The sequence below is a fragment of the Gigantopelta aegis genome, chromosome 10 (genome assembly GCF_016097555.1).
Source record: "Gigantopelta aegis isolate Gae_Host chromosome 10, Gae_host_genome, whole genome shotgun sequence".
NCBI classification, from domain to species: domain Eukaryota; kingdom Metazoa; phylum Mollusca; class Gastropoda; order Neomphalida; family Peltospiridae; genus Gigantopelta; species Gigantopelta aegis.
This window is the reverse complement of record NC_054708.1, coordinates 65,849,970-65,871,281: the sequence shown is the minus strand read 5'-3', so window position 1 is coordinate 65,871,281 and position 21,312 is coordinate 65,849,970. Positions and strand designations below refer to the sequence as shown.

Genomic DNA, 21,312 nt, shown 5'->3' with positions numbered 1-21,312 from the left:
TGGAGAATTAACTCCTTGGGTATGGAATTGATGGTTGTGTGTAAAAAGTAAATTGTACTCGTATAGAGTGTAAATTACGACAGCGGCTACATACTGCTGTTGCTTCAGTTTCTTTAATGTCAACTAAAACATTAAACTTGTCCGTGTGTGACTTACGTCTTTTATCCAGATGAACAAAAGATCTGATTATTAACTATATTCATTTGTAGTTAAACAAAACAAACTTTAACTCTATTCATTGTTCAGTTAAACCACTGGTATATTAAAAATGCTTAATTAACTTTAAAACAGTTTGTTTCCTAGAATGCCTATTTTTAAAACTCCAATTGTTTTTGTTCGGGTTTTTTTTAATATGCGGGTGGGGTGAGTGGCCTTTTTGTCTGAAGAAACTATTATAAACTAAAGTGTACGTATACTGATGAAACAAAACTGCGCTACACCCCTCCCCCATACCCACGGGTGGTGTGGGGTACTACTGCCTAATGGGTTTGTCTTTGATGACGATATTACTGGTTACTACATTATTTATGAGATGGAGCAAAAGAGAAGGTTTGTGCAAGTTATTCAATAAATCATTGCAGTTAGCTGAAAATGATTTATTTTAATGCGAATCGGGAAGACTATCAAAACTGTCCACGTAACTAGCTGATTGTTCAAGCAATTCACCTCATGTATCTGGACACTAGCTGTTTCACCGGCGGTTATTTCGCTTAAGATCTTATAAACGAAACATATTGGATTATCTTTCTAATTATCGGAAAGACATGCAGGAATCTGTCCACGTACACGTATTTTTTCAAAGTATTAAACATGCCATAGCCTTTGATATCAAGGCCGTACCTACTGAAGATAGAAGTATTCGATCTAGGCCGTAGGACTACCTAGCCTAAACTTGGGGCAGTTAAAAAAAAATCCGACGCATTGTTATTCAGTTAGATATAAAAAAGAAAAAGCAAAAAAAAAAAGCAGGGGCCCTGAATATATTAATTATAAAATCTTGTCTGAACTGGAAATGGCCCATTGGGTCTATAGAGAAGCATCGATTTTATGAAACATCGCGAATCGTTTTCCAAATAAATATAATTAATGACTTTTTCAATTTTTAACATCTGTGGCAACCAAAAACGTCAAACAAGGGTATCCATATAGTAGCCTGCGTGCGCGCAACAAAACAAAATTTGGGATTTGTTACCCCCCCCCCCCCCCCCCCACACACACACACACCCATCTCCTCCATGTACATTTGATCTTTACGTCCGTCTCTCCCCATCCCCATGTACGGGCGTACATCGATCTCCGATGTACGGGTGTACATCGATCTCCCATGTACGGGTGTACATCGATCTCCCATGTACGGGTGTACATCGATCTCCCATGTACGGGTGTACATTGGATACAAATAGGAGCTTGTATTGCATATATTGCATATATTTTACACCAATCAGGCCTGTGGGAACTGGGGGGGGGGGGGGGGGGGATATCACATTAATGTTTGCCACTGTAACCAAAATCTGATATAAAGTTTGTACCCGGTCCGTCAGTGCTCCCCCCCCCCCCCCACACACACGGCCTGTCAATCATGTTTAGACATCAAAGAAATAACAAAAGTTAAATTTATATAATTTTTTTTAATAAATTCATCCAAAACCTGATATTTGTTTCGTGTTTACTATCTCCTATAGAGTAGGCCTACATAACTGGCTTTATTTTATAACATAGGCCTACACGGTGTCGGCGAACCCCTCCACTCATAATGTCTGACCCGGCCCCTCTCCCGCTGGGCGTACCATATGGCTGAACAAACAGAAAGAAAAAAATTGCAAAAATTACTAAAATACAACATATTACTAGTAATGTAGCCTACGTATTTATAGTATAAATATAAACGAATAAACGGCATAATGAGGGTGGGGTCACCAGTTTGGCACGCGAATTAAGTTTCCAAGGTGTGTGTGTGTGTGTGTGTGTGTGTGTGTGTGTGTGTGTGTGTCTCTCTCTCTCTGTGTGTGTGTGTGTGTGTGTTCGAATCAAGCTCCTCTGGAAAACATTAAAAAACAGAAAATTCACTTTGAGCAGTGTTCTTGAACCTGACACCCCTCGCCCCACCCCCCTCCCACCGTTACTTACGCACTTGAAATATATATATATTTTAAAACCTGATTAATAAACACCCCCCCCCTCCCCCAAACAAATCAGCTAGGACAATTTATGTGTAGGTATAATTATTTCAAGAAACAATTCACCACGACGTAAAACGTCGAGGTTTATCTTGAAAAGACTGTTCTGCTTTTGCTGCTTTTGTTAAGAGATTCCCATTTTACAAAGCCCTAAAGTTTCACCACTAAAATTTAAAAAAATTGGTTTTAAATTTCAGTGTCTGTATGTAGCGTACCCAATGTGTTTCTAATATATATGTAGTAGCTCAAACTTCTGTTTATTTATATATATATTTGTTCGTACATACAAAGTTATTGCAGACCACTAGAAACATTAGGAAGACAAAGACAAAAAACCACACACAACCCCCCCCCACCCCAAAACCCAAAACAAAAACAAAAACAAAACAACAAAAAACCACAAAACCCATAAAATATAGACACGTATTCTAAACACACATTGGAGCACATTGATTAATTAATCATCGGCTATCAAACATTTGGTGATTCTGACTCGTAGTCATTAGAGGGGGTGGGGTGGGGCGGGACATAGCCCAGTGGTACAGCGCTCGCTCGCTGGGCGGTCTGTCTGGGATCGACCCCCGTCGGTGGGTCCATTGGGTTATTTCTCGTTCCAGCCAATGTACCACGACTGGTATATCAAAGGCCGTAGTATGTACTACTCTGTCTGTGGAGTGGTGCTTATAAAAGATCCCTTGCTGCTAATCGAAAATAGTAGCCCATGAAGTGGCGACAGCGGGTTTCCTCTCTCTTTATCTGTGTGGTCCTTAACCATATGTTTGACGCCATGTAACCGTAAATAAAATGTGTTGAGTGCGTCGTTAAATAAAACATTTCTTTCTTTCTTAGTCATTAGAGGAAACCCGCTATACATTTTTTTCTAATGCAGCAAGGGATTTTTTTATAGGCCCTATAGACATGAAAGCACAAACCACGGCCGTTGTCGTAGGCCTACACTGCTTGGAACAAGAAAAAGCCCAATTAGCTGAATGGATCCACCGAGGTGGTTCGATCATGCGACGCAAGCACCTCAAGCAAGCACTCAACCGACTGAGCTAAATCCCGCCCCTGTAGTTGTTAAAAAGCTCTGTTACTACTATATAAGTATGAACCATGTTAAAATGGCAGCAAATCCAGGATTATACAAGTGACAACGTTTTATTTGTCTCACTATGTTGAATATAGCAGTTATCATTAATTTTAGACCCAAATCTACTAGCCATTGATTAATAATGTAAACATTCCTTTCCTTGTCGTTTTTTTTTTCTCGGTAATCTACGTCAACATTAGCTGCGAGTCGGGAAGCATCGGAAATATGCGAACTCAACAAAACTGGTTTTTAATCATTTATTCCGCGTCTGTGTAAATCTTCAGACAAATTGAACCAGTCCAGTGTGAAACATCAATGGTGAAAATATAGAGGGCGGATTGATCATTTGTGTCTAAACTTTCTCTCGTATTTTATTATCCTGGGTTATAACAACACTGAGTCAACCATCGCCCACAATACAATAGTTCCACATTCAGGTATGTTAGCTCTTGGTTGATTGTATTTGTGTCTACTTTAAAGGTTGTTTTAATAATAATATGTCACTGGTTTGACCAAAAAAAAATAATTTGCTGTCAGATAGCCTGCTGTTTACTGTCACTTTTAAAAAAAATTCTTTCTTTTTTCTTTTAATAGGAAATCCGGATACTATGTACAAGTAAGTACTACTATGTTTCTAATTTTTGTATTTATTGACTACTATAGTCTAGTAGACTACAGAGTAAAATCAATAATTTTTTTTTTAAATCCCCAAAGTAAGAAACATCAAAATAGAATGAAGTCTTTAATTAGCTTAATAGTCCCGATAGGGCCCCAAGCATACTTAAATGTTGAAAATTGCAGGGATTCTAGATTATGGTAGTCCCACTCCCATGGCTAGTGACATTAAATTTTGGGCTATTAAATAAATACTATGAACATGCCCGATGGCTAGTGAAAAAAAAGTTGTCAAATGCTGCATTTAAGTATATTTTCATAATTTTGTAAATATGAACATCCTGCACACCCATCCTCCAAATCTAAGGGTTTTTAAGATCCATCTCTTTCTTTAGGTGACTTATCTATTTATTCCTATTAGTAAAATTGTATTTACTTAAAGTAGGGCTAGTGGAATTTTAATCATGGCTAGTAAAAAAATTTAACCACTGATTCCATGGGTAGTGGATTTTTATAAAAATTCGAGAAACCCTGAAAATTGTTAAAACTTCAAAACCCAAACTGCTGCCAACGTTTTAGTATGATTTTTAAAATACAAAATCTCATGTCTTGGACCTTTAGTTTGATAAAAAATAATTCAGTTCTGCCATGAACATTACTTAATTTGTTTTTATATTAACTTATCAAACTGAACAAAATAAGTAGCAGGTAAAAAAACCCCAGTGACATGTGGTCAAAGGCCACATACGTTCCCAAAGGGATTCCTCAGATTCTCCAACATTACCCCCCCCCCCCCCCAAAAAAAAACCCACACACCCCAAAACAAACTAATAACTTGTAAAATTTAGATCTGCCACTGAATATAATATATACTTTTTTAATGATAGCATGGTCTGGAAATTTTATCAGTCCTTATAATGACACAATTCTTTTAGCTCTTGATAAAGTGAGGACGTACATATATATGTACATACATGTGTAGAAGTACATACATGAATCCAGGACATTTGCCCCCCAGGACATTTGCCCCCCAGTCCAAAAATGGATAGGTGGACATTTGCCCCCTCTCCCCCCCCCCCCCCCCCCCCAGTCGAAATGATGGCTAGGACATTTGCGCCCCAGTAGAAATGTTGGCTAGGACATTTGCCCCCAGTAGAAATGTTGGCTAGGACATTTGCCCCCCCAGTATAAAAATTGGTTTAATTAACAACTTAAATTACTAACCCTAACCCTAACCCAGTGCTCAAAATGAAAATAAAGTTGTTCACAATATTTAGTGTTTTTGTTTCATTTTATCAATATAGCAAATGTCCACCTATCCATTTTTGGACTGGGGGGCAAATGTCCGTATTCCACATACATACATGCTTTTGACACAACATCAGATATTGATTGTCATTTTCTTGGGGTTTGATTTTGTACATATAATCTATACAGGTATATTATTGGAAATGCTTGAGTGATTAGTGAATAGAGTTTGCAGAGACGGATCTAGTGGGGGCAGGGGCCACCCCCCTAAATTTGCGCTGTGATATATATTAAAAAGTTTTTTTTATCCCCCTCCAAACCTCTCCCAAAGTTCCCTTGGCATTTCACCTCATGTCATTGGCCTCCCCCCCCCACCCCCCAAATAGATTTTCTGGATCCGCCACTGGTTTGCATACACACTATCTGATAATTAGGAAGCCAGAAACTTTGCTTTAAATAGGTTAATTTAATTTAGAGCTACTAATTACTAGACAATTAAACTCATCTCAAACATGTGTTACATATGTTGCATATATATTATCAATTTTTGCCAGAGGGTAAAATGGGTATGACGCAATATCCAAATGTTTTTGCAGATTGACCTTTTGACAGAATTAATGACTTTTATCATTATTATAGGATTTTCTTAACCCAAACCCTAATCCATTTCCTGTCTTGGGGAGGCCCCCATGGCCCCTATTGACTGTGGACATTGTAATTCTTGTTTGTGTTTATATGAATGTTTCAAATTTAATTCAGGCCTTCAGATTTCATGGAAATTATCGTTTCCGGTATTTTGTTGGTAAAATCACGGAACTGAAAAAAAATTTCCCATGATTATTATATTCATGAGTACAACTATGTTTCCTATGGGTTCCCATGATCGCAAGGAAGGAAAGAAATGTTTTATATAATGACAAACTCAACATATTTTATTTACGATTAAATGGCGTCGGACATATGGTTATAATGACCACACAGATATTGATAGTGGAAACACGCTGTCGCCACTTAATGGGTTACACTTTTCGATTAGCAGCAAGGGATATTTTATATGCACCGTCCCACAGACAGGATAATACATACCACAGCCTTTGATATTGCAGTCGTGGTGCACTGGCTGGAGCGAGATGATCACAAGGCATGGAACTGAAAAAGTGTTTCCCATGAAATTTGAAATCCTATGGCCTGTAATTATAAGTACAGTTATTTCTTTTAGGTTCATCGGGGAATGAAGGGGGCGGGGGTGTGGGAACAAAGGGACAATATCTCAAAATCTATGGTAACCAGAATATAGTTCATGTGAGTTTTACTTAGGTACATGTACTGATGTAGGTAACTGATTGTTCAGTTACATGAATATACTAGTAGTTCTCGTAACCGATGAGTTAGACCTACGTAATCCTAAAACACTTGAACCACAACAGTTCTATGCTACATTGGTGGTTCATATGTATTTAAAAACAAACTGATTCTTACTTTCTTTGCTGATATACGGTACTTTTAATTTTAAAATGTAATTGTTCACCACGTAACCAACTGGCGGTGCTCATAATTTTAAAGTTGCTTAACCAACACGTGAACAGAACAACGGTTCTCCTGAAATATGGTGCATGGGAATGTGGCAAACAGTTGTATGAACGACTGTGTCAGTTCACAGTTTGTACATGCTTTTTTTGTTCTTATCCCAATGAATTTAAAAGAAATAATGGACACACCTTAAGTAAAAATACTTGAAGTTCTATATATTGAAAGTCAGTGGTGACAAAATATCCAGCTATACCTGTGGTGTCCGTTTATTGGGTTGTTTAACATAAAACAAGTAAAGGTGATAAAAATGGTAAAAGTTTCTAATGTTTTAAATGCAATAAACTTCTTCATTAATTCTATAGGGAAAAGTTATTGCTTTTTTCATAAAAGCTACATGACAGTACTTGAATTTATTAAAGTTACTGTATAATGTGATGGAAATCTGACTGAACATTGTCACTGAAGTATTTATGTATGAATCGTCCATATATAGGCTTACAATGATCCAAGTACCTTTGTGTGACACCCATAGACAATATATATTCCATGCTCGTGGATCTTTCATTCATTTATTTACATGTATTGGAATGTTATTAGTCAGGTCAGATCAGAGGGTTTTATGTGCACATTCAGAGCAAGCTGTTGTAGTGCACACCTGTCATGGGCACAGATGCCGACCTTGATCGGCTCCTCTGTCCAGCACAGGAATGGGGTTAGAGTGGGTGGGAGAGGGGACCATTCACATTGGCAGGTGTAAGAGAGCATCAGCAGCCCAACTGGGGTTGGTAGTGGGCAGGGGGTAGTTTTGGTGCTATGGAATTTTTAAAGTCCTGTAGGATTAAGCCCAAAAAGAAAGGTTGCACAGTTTTAATGAAGGAATTTGGGCGCTTTTTTTAACGGTCCACCGAAAAATAAAGGGAAGCTACGTAAAATTTGAACTTAGTATGCCGAAAGTAGTACAGTGTTATTAGTACATGTAGTAGAGTTTTAACAGAGCTCAAAGTTAACAGTGGTGGCGCACTGACAGAAATTGAACTTAGTATGCCGAAAGTAGTACAGTGTTATTAGTACATGTAGTAGAGTTTTAACAGAGCTCAAAGTTAACAGTGGTGGCGCACTGACAGAAATTGAACTTAGTATGCTGAAAGTAGTACAGTGTTATTAGTACATGTAGTAGAGTTTTTACAGAGCTCAAAGTTAACAGTGGTGGCGCACTGACAGAAATTGAACTTAGTATGCCGAAAGTAGTACAGTGTTATTAGTACATGTAGTAGAGTTTTAACAGAGCTCAAAGTTAACAGTGGTGGCGCACCGACAGAAATTGAACTTAGTATGCCGAAAGTAGTAGTGTTATTAGTACATGTAGTAGAGTTTTAACAGAGCTCAAAGTTAACAGTGGTGGCGCACTGACAGAAATTGAACTTAGTATGCCGAAAGTAGTACAGTGTTATTAGTACATGTAGTAGAGTTTGTACAGAGCTCAAAGTTAACAGTGGTGGCGCACTGACAGAAATTGAACTTAGTATGCCGAAAGTAGTACAGTGTTATTAGTACATGTAGTAGAGTTTTTACAGAGCTCAAAGTTAACAGTGGTGGCGCACTGACAGAAATTGAACTTAGTATGCCGAAAGTAGTACAGTGTTATTAGTACATGTAGTAGAGTTTTAACAGAGCTCAAAGTTAACAGTGGTGGCACACCGACAGAAATTGAACTTAGTATGCCGAAAGTAGTACAGTGTTATTAGTACATGTAGTAGAGTTTTAACAGAGCTCAAAGTTAACAGTGGTGGCGCACCGACAGAAATTGAACTTAGTATGCCGAAAGTAGTACAGTGTTATTAGTACATGTAGTAGAGTTTTAACAGAGCTCAAAGTTAACAGTGGTGGCGCACCGACAGAAATTGAACTTAGTATGCCGAAAGTAGTACAGTGTTATTAGTACATGTAGTAGAGTTTTAACAGAGCTCAAAGTTAACAGTGGTGGCGCACCGACAGAAATTGAACTTAGTATGCCGAAAGTAGTACAGTGTTATTAGTACATGTAGTAGAGTTTTAACAGAGCTCAAAGTTAACAGTGGTGGCGCACTGACAGAAATTGCCATAGCTGCGATATGAATTATAATACATATGTTGATCAGGGCCTTCACCAATGGCAGCTTTTTACTACTGGATTAGAAAGTATTGGTGTAATTTTGTTGCAAAAATTAATGGTTTAATATATTGGCAGGCACAAAATTACCATAGGGTATGGAGGGTAAAATCTTATATTTTAATATATTTTAGAAAGATGATGAACTGATTTTAGAAAGTTATCAAAACATGAAATGCAGTGTCGAAGTTCAAAATATTTCAAACCCATAACCACCTACAGGCATCGCCTTTTTTAATACTATGGAATTTACAACAAGTTATTTATTTCTGAACCAATTATTTTCTAAATTGCCCACAAAAATAGTATTATTTGGTTATTTTCAAAACACTTTTTACTTTTTATGTTACATCAAACCAAACTGAAATTATTTACAAAAAAACACCCCATTTTTGTAGGAGAATGGAACGTACTATAGTAGGAGCAGTTATGAACTACTGTTTTTGTTACATACCATCAAATTTAGTTTTGGCAAAATGCCTGCTATGGCAAAAACGTTTTCTAATTTTTTGTAAGTTTCATATTACAAGTTCAAGCACTATTTTATTACAAGTATGAAATTACATATATGAACATGTACATGCTGAGCTGTGCATTAAAACTTTACTGCTTGCCTAGGACGTGTTATTTTGGGTGTAGGCCGGACATATCTTTTGTTTTTACATTTTTATTTCATTTCAACTTATTTTCGTGCTCATGTCCAATTAAGGTTCAAGCACACTGTCCTGGGCACACACCTCAATTATCTGGGCTGTCTGTCCAAGACAGTGGGTTAGTTCTTAGTTGGTTAGTGGGACTTTAGTTTTTACAACACTGAACAAGTGAACTAAAAATCATTTTAAATATTACGAAACTGACTCTTTGTACCAATAAAGTTGACACTTGTCCTCCAGCACGAGTAGATGTTGAGGGATAATGGCCATGGAGTCCTGACATACAACTCTGCCACTCCGGTAGCTTCCTCTTCCTTCTCTGGCTCTGTCATGATCTGTGGTGATAATAATCTGATCATCATGCTGTATTTGTGTCCTGATATCCAATTACATGTGTACATGCAATCACAACAATGTCCTGGCAACCACAGGTGTAGTAGACTCAGCTGTCTGAGATGTCTCTTTACAGCTTTACCACCTGACAAACAAGATATACAAAAAATGCCCTAATTAAAACAATATGTTGACAGTGTTTCTGCCAGAAAGAAATTTTTGGGTATGGTGCTATGAAATTGACTGTTTACAATGTATGTGCTGAATGCAATCACAGTTGATAGGAGGTATGGGGTGTGTGTGTGTGGGGGGGGGGGGGGGGGGGGGGTGCCTCACCCAGAAGGAAAATGGGTTAGAGTTAGGGTTAAGATAATCATACATGATACAGTAATGATAAAAAAAATATTTGAGTATAGCGTCATACTCGTTTTACCCTCTGGCAGAATCCCTGGTTGAGCTACACATATTCTTCCCCGCAAATTCCCCACTTCTCTGGGTTTTTTTTTTTTTTTTTTTTTTATATAGCAACTCTAGTATAGTGAAAGGTTTAGGTCCAACATGAAATCCATTGGTCTCCAGAGACCTATTGACTTGTGCTACATTCGACACCCTGCTAATGTAAACAGTTAATTACATTGTTACTACTGAGCGTGATTTGGGGATCATGCAATTAAATCTCTCCACAGGTTGTAACCTGACTTGTCAGGAGTGGGCAGTACTGTGTTGACTCTCATTATCTCTAAGTGCATCTCAACTTGGACCGGGCAGTCTTCTCAGGCAATATTCTCCCTAATGTTATGCTCAGACTGCTGAGTGTATAGACTGGGTGTACTTTACGGCATTACAAGTTAAGTAACACACCTGCAACAGGTAAGCTAATTTGTGTTCGTATGCAGTATTGGTTCAGTCCTGCACCTTGTGTATGCAAAATGTTTGTAGAACAGTGTACATATTGAAATCTCAATTATTACACTGTACTCTTTGACACAAAAGGATATTTTAGACCATACATATATAGGTCTCAATGGTCTAGACACTTAATAAATGGGAAGAACTTACATGTATGGGTACAGTGATATTGGCTCAAATCCGCCTTGGACCAAGCCACTGGTCATACTGGATGCAGGGGGGGGGGGGGGGGGGGGGGGGGGGGGGGGGGGGGGGGGGGGGGGGGGGGGGGGGGGGGGGGGGGGGGGGGCATGTATGAACATTGAAAGGATGTGGGCGTGTGAAAATTATTTGAAGTTGGAGTCAAACTGCCACTGTTTTATTTGGATACCATTTTTCTTTTCTCCCAAATAACTTAGTACAGTACTTAATGTACATATTGATTTAGTCCATATACTCGATGACTGAATAAATGTAAACCTGGATAAATCCTATCCCAGCTTTTCAGTTTTATCCACCAGATAGAAGTTAAATGTGGATAAGGACCATATATCCAGTCAACATGTATATACATGGGGCAAGACAGAGCTAGAATTTTTATAAAATTGGATCAGTGATTTTATTTACTAGCCCCACATTGAATATCACTAGCCATGGGAGTGGGGATACCATAATCTAGAAGCCCTGTCTGGCATGGCAGTAGTAGTTATTTACTAGCCCCACATTGAATATCACTAGCCATGGGAGTGGGGCTACCATAATCTAGAAGCCCTGTCTGGCATGGCAGTAGTAGTTATTTACTAGCCCCACATTGAATATCACTAGCCATGGGAGTGGGGCTACCATAATCTAGAAGCCCTGTCTGGCATGGCAGTAGTAGTTATTTACTAGTCCCACATTGAATATCACTAGCCATGGGAGTGGGGCTACCATAATCTAGAAGCCCTGTCTGGCATGGCAGTAGTAGTTATTTACTAGCCCCACATTGAATATCACTAGCCATGGGAGTGGGGCTACCATAATCTAGAAGCCCTGTCTGGCATGGCAGTAGTAGTTATTTACTAGCCCCACATTGAATATCACTAGCCATGGGAGTGGGGCTACCATAATCTAGAAGCCCTGTCTGGCATGGCAGTAGTAGTTATTTACTAGCCCCACATTGAATATCACTAGCCATGGGAGTGGGGCTACCATAATCTAGAAGCCCTGTCTGGCATGGCAGTAGTAGTTATTTACTAGCCCCACATTGAATATCACTAGCCATGGGAGTGGGGCTACCATAATCTAGAAGCTCTGGGCCCAGAAGTCCTTCTCAACACAGGATTGACTGTACAGTATGAATGTGGATTAATTGTACTAAATGTATACATACATGTACAGTACATGTATATATGTATGATGATAAGTACTATATAGATATTTTATTAAAAGAAATAGATACTGCCCTAAGAGGGTGGGTGGATATATTGCATAAATATATACAATACTGTTATACAACACCACTACAAATATTTTTTTTTTTTTTTTTTTTTTATGGTGGTGGGGGTGGGGTGGGGATGGGTGGGGGTGCGATAGAGGTTGTTTTCACAGGCTGAAAAGCACTAGTTTTTTTGTTTGGTAATCTAAATTTATGTAAAATGTTGCCTACCGTCTTTAAAAATGTTTGGTTTGCAGTAACCATTTTAATGAAGTGTTGGTGTGTCCATTGATAGGTGGGTAATTTTGTCTTTCATTATATTTATGTTATTTTAAATAAACTCTAATGTTAACATTTATTTTATTTAATGACACCACTAGAGCACATTGATTTATTAATTGCCAGCTATTGGATGTCAGACGTTTAGTATTTCTTATATGTACCTGTAGTCTTCAAAGAAACCGTGCTTCATTTTTCAATTAGCAGCAATGGATCTTTTACATCTATATACACTTTCCCTCAGACAAACAGCACATACCAAGGCCGTTGATATACACATTGTGGGGCACTTGTTGGGATGGGAAAAACACCCTTACACAGAATGGGTGCACTGAGGGAATTTAATAATTCGACCCAAACACATTATTGACTGTTGTACTGTGCTAGATCTTGACCAAAAATAAAATGTATGCCAATAACACAGTATGTATATGTTACATAAATATATGTTGTCGCGTGAGAGCTAAAAGGTCATAAGTGGCAGATACGACCTAAAACATCTTTTTTGCATATTTGGAATCGCCATCCCCGATTACATATTGTCACAAAAAATCGTAGCTGTGTCCCTAATAGCATCGCTTATACAGAAGGATTTAAATGGTCGTAAGTGAATCACAGATACCAATTTGCACGAAAATAGACGTAACTGACACATACGACTTTCCTCCTCCGATTTGCTTGCTGTCCATTATGTGAACATGACTGGTCGTATGTGGTATATACACCCTTTTTAAATACAGTTCGTTATATAATTATGTCTGACATACACACATGTAGGTCGTATGTGCCAAATACGACCCATATGCATTCTTTATCGTTTTGTGATAGAAATTACAAATGCGAAGTACAATAGAGCATACATGTACATTATGTCAATATTTTTATGTGCTTGAATCTTAAAAATAATATGACTTTTGTTGTGAGAGCCCGGTCTAATATGGAAAACAAATTTGATACAGCATGCAATGAACCATTTGGCAACAGACAAGAATTGTGTATGTATATATAAATAGGAATTGCAGTAACATTAATGTTTGTATGGTTTGCTATTTTATGTGCACCATAATTATAATAATAAACATGTTTTGGTGAATTTTCTTGAAAAATAAATATCTATTTTGAAGTTTTTTAATCGAAGCAAAGTTTCCAACATGTAATTTGTGTCTGTAGACACAATTTTAATTCATAATAGTGTTGTATGTGGCATATATGACCAAAGTGCAAACATAATTACACTGATTTTGGATGTATTTAATTGTATGTTACAGTGATCAAGTTCCGTCTTTTAGCTGCCTTTGAAGATCTATAGGATTGCACTACATGTAGGCATTATGGATTAACAATATTGCACATACAAACGCAATTGTAAATTATCCAGGACAAAGTCCAGTAACAGAAGACAATGTAATCAGACGTAAGGTTAAAAGGCGAATAAAGTGAATGTGGTCTAAATGATAGCAAAATCTGTGAATTTTGATTAACTTTATACAGTTAACGAATATTTGTAACAGAATGTTGAATGTGAACATGACACAACACACACACACACCAAAACATTAACACAACACAGCATGCACAACAGAAGCTGAACATGACATAGCACACGCAACATAAGCTGAACATGACATAGCTCACACAACAGAACATGAATATAACATAGCTCACACAACAGGACGGGGCACATCAATGACAACAAGAACTGAACATAACATAGCAAAAAGCAGAACATGAAAAAATAATCACCGTAGAAAATGAACGTGATATAGCACTTGCGACGGTTTATTTGTTTGTTTTGTTTAACGACACCACTAGAGCACATTGATTAATGAATCCTTGGCTATTGGATGTCAAACATTTGGTAATTATGACTTGTAGTCATCAGAGGAAACCCGCTACATTTTTCCTAATGCAGAAAGGTATCTTTTATATAGACTTCCCCACAGACAGGACGGCACATACCACAGCCCTTATCCAGTAACTTGCGACAGAACCTGAACATAATAGAGAACTCACAACAAAACTTGAAGATGACGTGGCACACACAACAGAACCTGAATGTGACATAGTACACACAACAGAACCTAAAGAAGAACATGACAGAACACACATACAACATACCATGATCATGACATAGCACACACAAGAGAACTTGAACATGACATATCACTCACAACAGACCCAGAAAATAATTTAGCACACACAACAAAAACCAGAGGATTGATCACTTAACACTCAATAAAACACGGAGAGAACACTGCACATAACATAGTCTGGAGATATCACTGAACACACATCATACATGACCTGGAGAGATCTCTAACACAGTAGAACCTGAAGAGATCACCGAACACGATAGAACCTGGAGAGATCACTGAACACACAGTAGAACCTGGAGGGATCACTGAACACACAACAGAACCTGGAGAGATCACTGAACACACATCATAACCTGGAGAGATCACTGAACACACAATATAACCTGGAGAGATGACTGGACACACAACAAAACCTGGAGAGATCACTGAAAACATAATATAACCTGGAGAGATCACTGAACACGCAATATAACCTGGAGAGATCACTGGACACACAACAGAACCTGGAAAGATCATTGGACACACACACAACAGAACCAGGAGTGTGCACTGAACACAACAGAACCCGGAGAGTATACCCAACACACAACATAACTTGGAAAGATCACTGGACACACAACAGAACCTGGAAAAGTCACTGAACACACAATAGAACCTGGAGAGATCACTGGACACACAACAGAACCTGGAGAGATCACTGAACACGCAATATAACCTGGAGAGATCACTGAACACGCAATATAACCTGGAGAGATCACTGGACACACAACAGAACCCGGAGATATCACCAAATACACAACAAAAAGTAAAGTTTGTTTTATTTAACGACGCCACTAGAGCACATTGATTTTTTATCTTATCATCGGCTATTGGATGTCAAACATATGGCCATTCTGACACTGTTTTTTAGAGGAAACCTGCTGTCGCCACATATGCTACTCTTTTATGACAGGCAGCAAGGGATCTTTTATTTGCGCTTCCCACAGACAGGATAGCACAAACCATGGCCTTTGTTGAACCAGTTATGGATCACTGGTCGGTGCAAGTGGTTTACACCTACCCACTGAGCCTTGCGGCAAATACACAACAAAACCAGGAGTGTGCACTGAACACACAACAGAACCCGGAGAGTACACCCAACACACAGCAGAAGCTGTAGGGGTTACTGTTCACTCAATATAACCTGGAAAGAATCCTGCATACTCAACAGGTGGACATGGTATAGTGTTCACTACTTCTGGATTTGATATTCAGTACATACCCTCATTGGAAATGTAAATCCTATATCCTTTGAATGAGCTTCACTTGAACCCGGTGTATCCCAAACCAATAGGCTGCTAAACATAGTTTCTTCATTAAGGATACCAGCTTCAGTTTGCTTAACTATTCTGGTTTGTCTGTTGCACTAGCTGATAAACCAGGTATTCTTGAAACTAGTGAAGTACACCCTGAGGCAGCAGAACCAGGAACTATCTGCAAAAGGACTCCCATGGCTCAAAGAACACAGAAAGAACACTGCACACAACATGACATCAGCTTTTCTGATGACTCATAAGGGACGAATACTTGCCTAGAAAAAGAGGTTTTGTATGGACAAGTCATCTGATTCTGATGCATCATCATCAAACAACGAACATGGAGCACTACCACCACAGTGTTTCTGCCAGAAAGAAATTTTTGGGTATGGCTCTATGAAATTGAATGCAACCACAGTCAACAGGGGTATGGGAGGTCCTCCCTCAGAAAGAAAATGGGTTACGTTTAGGGTTAGGATTAAGAAAATCATACAGTAATGATAAGAGTAATTTATTTTGTCAAAAAGTTAACTTAAAAAAACATTCTGCAAAAATATTTGGGTATGGCACCATACCTTTTTACCCATGGGTGGGTCAAAGAAAACAAGGATTTCACGAGTCAGAGTAGTTTGATTTTATTTATCGTATTATTATTAACAAAAGTAAAATAACTTTTTTCACGTAATATTTTGTTTAAGCGGTGATTTTATTAATACGTACTTCTACTTGTATTCCTTTTTGAATGTTTGCTTCTAAATATGTTCTATTTACAAGCTTTCTCCTTTTTAAAAATATATATGTGATTTGCAAAACTGAAATGTTTTAGAAGTGATGGTTCTTTCAGAATAAATATTTAAATTTACTTGATATACTGTTGGTCTTAAGTGACGCATTTAATTCAATCATGAATAATTGTCGTAACTACAACTATTTAAGCAAACAACTAAAACACCTAATATGCTATAAATACCGCAAATACACAAAGAAATCGTAAATATGTTCAGCTTTCATTGTCATTAAAAGAAATTCGACATCTTTACTACAGATCAAGAAAAGCAGTTTTCATTCATTATCTCGGCTTTTTAAAAATGAATTTTGATTCACTTACGTCCTTCTGGCTCTCATGCGACGAACTATATATTTGTACACATGAACATGTATGGGTGTTTGTCAACTCAGAGTAGAGTTCAGAACTGATTAAATGACACATTACAAGTATCACTGTCAGCAGGGAGAAGTGAATGGCTAAGTCAACCTGACTTCATATTTACTGTGACCTAGAAAATTTGTTTACATGTACTGTATTATGTATATCTATAGTTATGATTTGAGTCCAGTGATGGTACAGAATCTACATGTGTATAATTATTTATTTAACTATGTATGTTGACATTTCAGTGTAGGCTAACAAATCGTAAGCTGAAATATATGCTCAGCATTACTCTTTTTAATAGAAGATGGATGGATGAGTGTGTTTTGGGTGGGTGGGTGGTTTTGGGTGTGTGAATGGATGTTTAACGGCTCCCTGCACAGAAATTAAAAGCAGAACTTGATACAGACTGTGTGTTTCAAACTGCACCAAGTCAGAATATTTCTGCTAGAAATAGACATGTATGATTTTTATGAAGATAGTTTTACATTTAATACAAAATCTGTGAAATTACAGCAAATTTCATTAATTAATTAACAATGTTTGAGTATAATGAGTCTTAGGATCCATTGGTTGTTCCCCATTCCAGCTAGTGGTATGTCAGACAAAGGTTGTGGTGTAAGCCTATACCTGGTCTTTTAATGAGAAAGTGCATTTAAAAAAAAAAAAAAAAAAAAAAAAAAAAAAAAAAACCGTGGTTCGCAAATTGGGAAATGGCCTAAAACCGTGATTTTCAGTAACATTGAATAATCGTCCCATCCCTAATGCTAGCCTGAGGTATGATGTTTTTCCCAGCCCAACCAATGACTCATGACTGGTATATTGCATATATACATCATATACCATAGTACATGGCGAAGTGCATAATAAAAGATAGCTTAAATTGCTTTGTGGATGGTGTAGCCTTTGTGGCAGCAGCAGGTTTCCTATCTCCTGACCAAGTATCAAAATAAGTTAGTCATCAAATAGGGATGCATTAGTTTAAAAAAATTAATGTGCTGAGGTGTCATTAAGCAAATTTATATCTCATTCTTAGGTACATGGTCTTTTAAGACATGACTGCTTGATAGATGCTGGAATAGGTCTATTGTCGACGTGTTTTTTTCAGACCTATCCACTAAAAAATGTCTGGTTGATGGCTTACTCATCATATATATATTATATATTACTGCTTGTTCTAACTCATTAACCATAAGGAATGCTTTTTCATGAAGTACTCAATAAAAACTGTAATCGTGTTAATGCTACATTCTTGGTATGTGTTTATGATTTGAGCATTCAATTTATTCTTGTTATGTGCTGTTCTTTAGTGTGTGTTATCTTGCATCCCCAAATCTGTGTCACATACAGTACTGCCTTAGCTGTTTATGAGTTGTACGGTTGTACAGTGCCAATGACTTGTATATATATATGTCATGGTAGTTGCTGATATCAGTTGATGTCAAAAACAGACTAAATGTCAACGACAGGATATGTATAACACCACTGTTTTGATTTTATAGACAACAAATATAACATATCTAAATGTAATTTTGTTTATGCATATAATGTACATTTTATGTACACAATAAATATAACATGTCTAAATAAATAAAAAATATGCATGTAATGTGCATGTAGTGTACATTTTATACACAATAAATATAACATATCTAAATATTTTTTATTAATGCATGTAATGTACATTTTATTTATGACAGGTGGTACAGTTTTTTAATTCCATCTTATAATACTTTAATACTTCTCAGATATTAATAAAATTTTAGACAAACAATATAATCCTTCTGAACATTAAGACCAGCCTCGGTGGCGTCGTGGTTAGGCCATCGGTCAGCAGACTGGTAGGTACTGGGTTCGAATCCCAGTCGAGGCATGGGATTTTTAATCCAGATACTGACTCCAAACCCTGAGTGAGTGTTCCGCAAGGCTCAATGGGTAGATGTAAACCACTTGCACCGACCAGTGATCCATAACTGGTTCAACAAAGGCCATGGTTTGTGCTATCCTGCCTGTGGGAAGCGCAAATAAAAGATCCCTTGCTGCTAATCGGAAAGAGTAGCCCATAAAGTGGTGACAGCGGGTTTCCTCTCAAAATCTGTGATCCTTAACCATGTCTGACGCCACATAACTGTAAATAAAATGTGTTGAGTGCGTCGTTAAATAAAACCTTTCTTTCTTTCCTTCTGAACATTAAGGGCAGGGATATATCTCAGTGGTAGGGTGCTTTTCTGAGGCATGATGAGTTGTAAGATCGATCGATTGCCCTTTGTGGTCTCAGAGAGCATGATGAGTTGTAAGATCGGTCGATTGCCCTTTGTGGTCTCAGAGAGCATGATGAGTTGTAAGATCGATCGATTGCCCTTTGTGGTCTCAGAGAGAATGATGAGTTGTAAGATCGATCGATTGCCCTTTGTGGTCTCAGAGAGCATGATGAGTTGTAAGATCGGTCGATTGCCCTTTGTGGTCTCAGAGAGCATGATGAGTTGTAAGATCGGTCGATTGCCCTTTGTGGTCTCAGAGAGCACGATGAGTTGTAAGATGGATCGATTGCCCTTTGTGGTCTCAGAGAGCACGATGAGTTGTAAGATGGATCGTTTGCCCTTTGTGGTCTCAGAGAGCACGATCGATTGCCCTTTGTGGTCTCAGAGACTCAGGTTTTCTCCTGATCCAACCAGTGCCCCACCAGGCCTCTTAAAACTGTGTGAACAATTGTTTCAATCACACATTGTGAGACATGCTTATAACTAATTTTGTGTACTCTATTTATCATCCATGCTTTAATTTAGGACATCATTTACATGGACATAATGCATTATGTGAAAAGGAAATGGGTTACCTGAATTTATTTCAAAGGTTGTAATGCCAGTACTGTCTTGTCTATAGGTAAGTGCATATAACCATTGTTGCTTTTTCAATAGGAATAGTCTGCCACTCTCTCTCCCTCTGTCTATCTACTCCCTCTTCCTCCCTGTCTCTGTCTCTGTCTGTCACTCTCTCTCTCCCCTCCCTCCCTCTCATTCTCTCTCTTCCTTCCTCTCTCACTTTCCTTTCCTCCCTCTCTCTCTCTTTAACTCTCCCTCTCGCCCCCCTCTCTCTCTCTCTCTCTCTCTCTCTCTCTCTCTCTCTCTCTCTCTCTCTCTCTCTCTCTCTCTCTCTCTCTCTCTCTCTGTCTCTCTCTGTGTCTCTGTCTCTGTCTGTCTCTGTCTCTGCCTCTGCCTCTGCCTCTGCCTCTGCCTCTGCCTCTGTACATACACCTCTACCAAGTGCCACACAGTTGAAATTGCACTGAAATGTCATTAAACAGATACTACTTTCCTGGTGCACATTAATTCCGTTCTCCTGTATACATGGTGTATGTAACTATTGATCACTGCCCAGGCTGATCTTTCATCAGAGAAGCTTTTAAGTGGAAATTCTGAAATGAAATTTGTCTATCTTGCCGACTTTCATTAACCTGTTAACACCATTTCCCTGTGGTGTTAGTTCTAATCCGACAGGCAGTTTCACCTGTTACCTGAATTGTGGCTCATTTCAGAACTGTTTTCTAGTGATTGATTTGTTAGCAAGCCTTGATGTGTTAATTGATAGCTTACAATGTGAAGTGTACATTAACATACAGGGAAACCCTTCAAAACAGGGCTCTCAGTAAACAGAAATTTAATGCATAAATGCCCTCAAAAATGGACATTTTTCATTTCCCTTTTTACATATCAGTACAGAACAGAACCTCTCAAAACTGGACACCTCTTAAAACCAGACATTTTACTTGGTCACCTGTGTCCGGTTTAGAGAGGTTTCACTGTATATACACAATTTTTGTTTTGTGTATCAACACCACTAGAGCACATTGAATTATTAATCATCAGCTGTTGGATGTCAGACATCGGGTAATTCTGACATATAGTCTTAAAGTGGTAACATTTTTCATTAGTAGCAAGGGATCTTTTATATGCATCATCCCACATACAGGATAGCACATACCATGACCTTTGATATACCAGTTGTGGTGCACTGGCTAGAATGAGAATTGTATATACAAATGTACATAAATTACCCGAGTCAGTATTAATAGGGGTTTTGTGTGATTTTTTTTTGCTCCATAAAACATGCGTGTACATGCATCATATCAATTGTATCACAATGTCATAATTATTTAATATTAATAGTTAATGTTTTACTGTAATTTTATGTGGATTAAAGTGTTGATATTGACTGTATGCTAAACGCCTGAAGACTGTTTTAAATATATATCATTGTTGGAGATCAGTTTTCAGTGAAAATTATTAATTAACAAAAAATCCAGTATGTCAATAAAATAAAGCCGTATTAAAAGAATAAATAAGTTATATGTTATTATGAAATTTACATCTGTTGTGAGATGTTTTTACTTGT

The 21,312-nt window shown here is 37.9% G+C and overlaps 1 protein-coding gene and 1 long non-coding RNA gene across 6 annotated transcripts in view; one reads left to right on the top strand and one right to left on the bottom strand.

The window, feature by feature from the left end:
- Positions 1–1,608: 1,608 nt before the first annotated feature.
- On the bottom strand, positions 1,609–17,211 carry LOC121384110. Of its 3 annotated transcripts, none has more exons than XR_005959341.1 (3): positions 16,879–17,211; positions 9,668–9,940; positions 1,609–1,794 (listed from the first exon to the last, which is right to left on the bottom strand). It is a non-coding gene; the product is annotated as an uncharacterized LOC121384110 (long non-coding RNA). The 3 variants fall into 3 exon arrangements; XR_005959340.1 differs by lacking the exon at positions 16,879–17,211 and adding an exon at positions 16,491–16,535; XR_005959339.1 differs by lacking the exon at positions 16,879–17,211 and adding an exon at positions 16,491–16,535 and having other exon boundaries at positions 9,677–9,940.
- Positions 3,106–21,312, top strand: part of LOC121384109 (ecotropic viral integration site 5 ortholog-like) — a 98,540-nt gene continuing 80,333 nt past the window's right edge. Inside the window, exons 1-2 of one of the 3 annotated variants that reach the window (XM_041514343.1) lie at positions 3,106–3,704; positions 3,862–3,883. The gene's annotated coding sequence lies outside the window, so the exon portion shown is untranslated. The remainder of the gene's footprint in view (positions 3,705–3,861; positions 3,884–21,312) is intronic. The other 2 variants (XM_041514345.1, XM_041514344.1) reach the window with 2 other exon arrangements.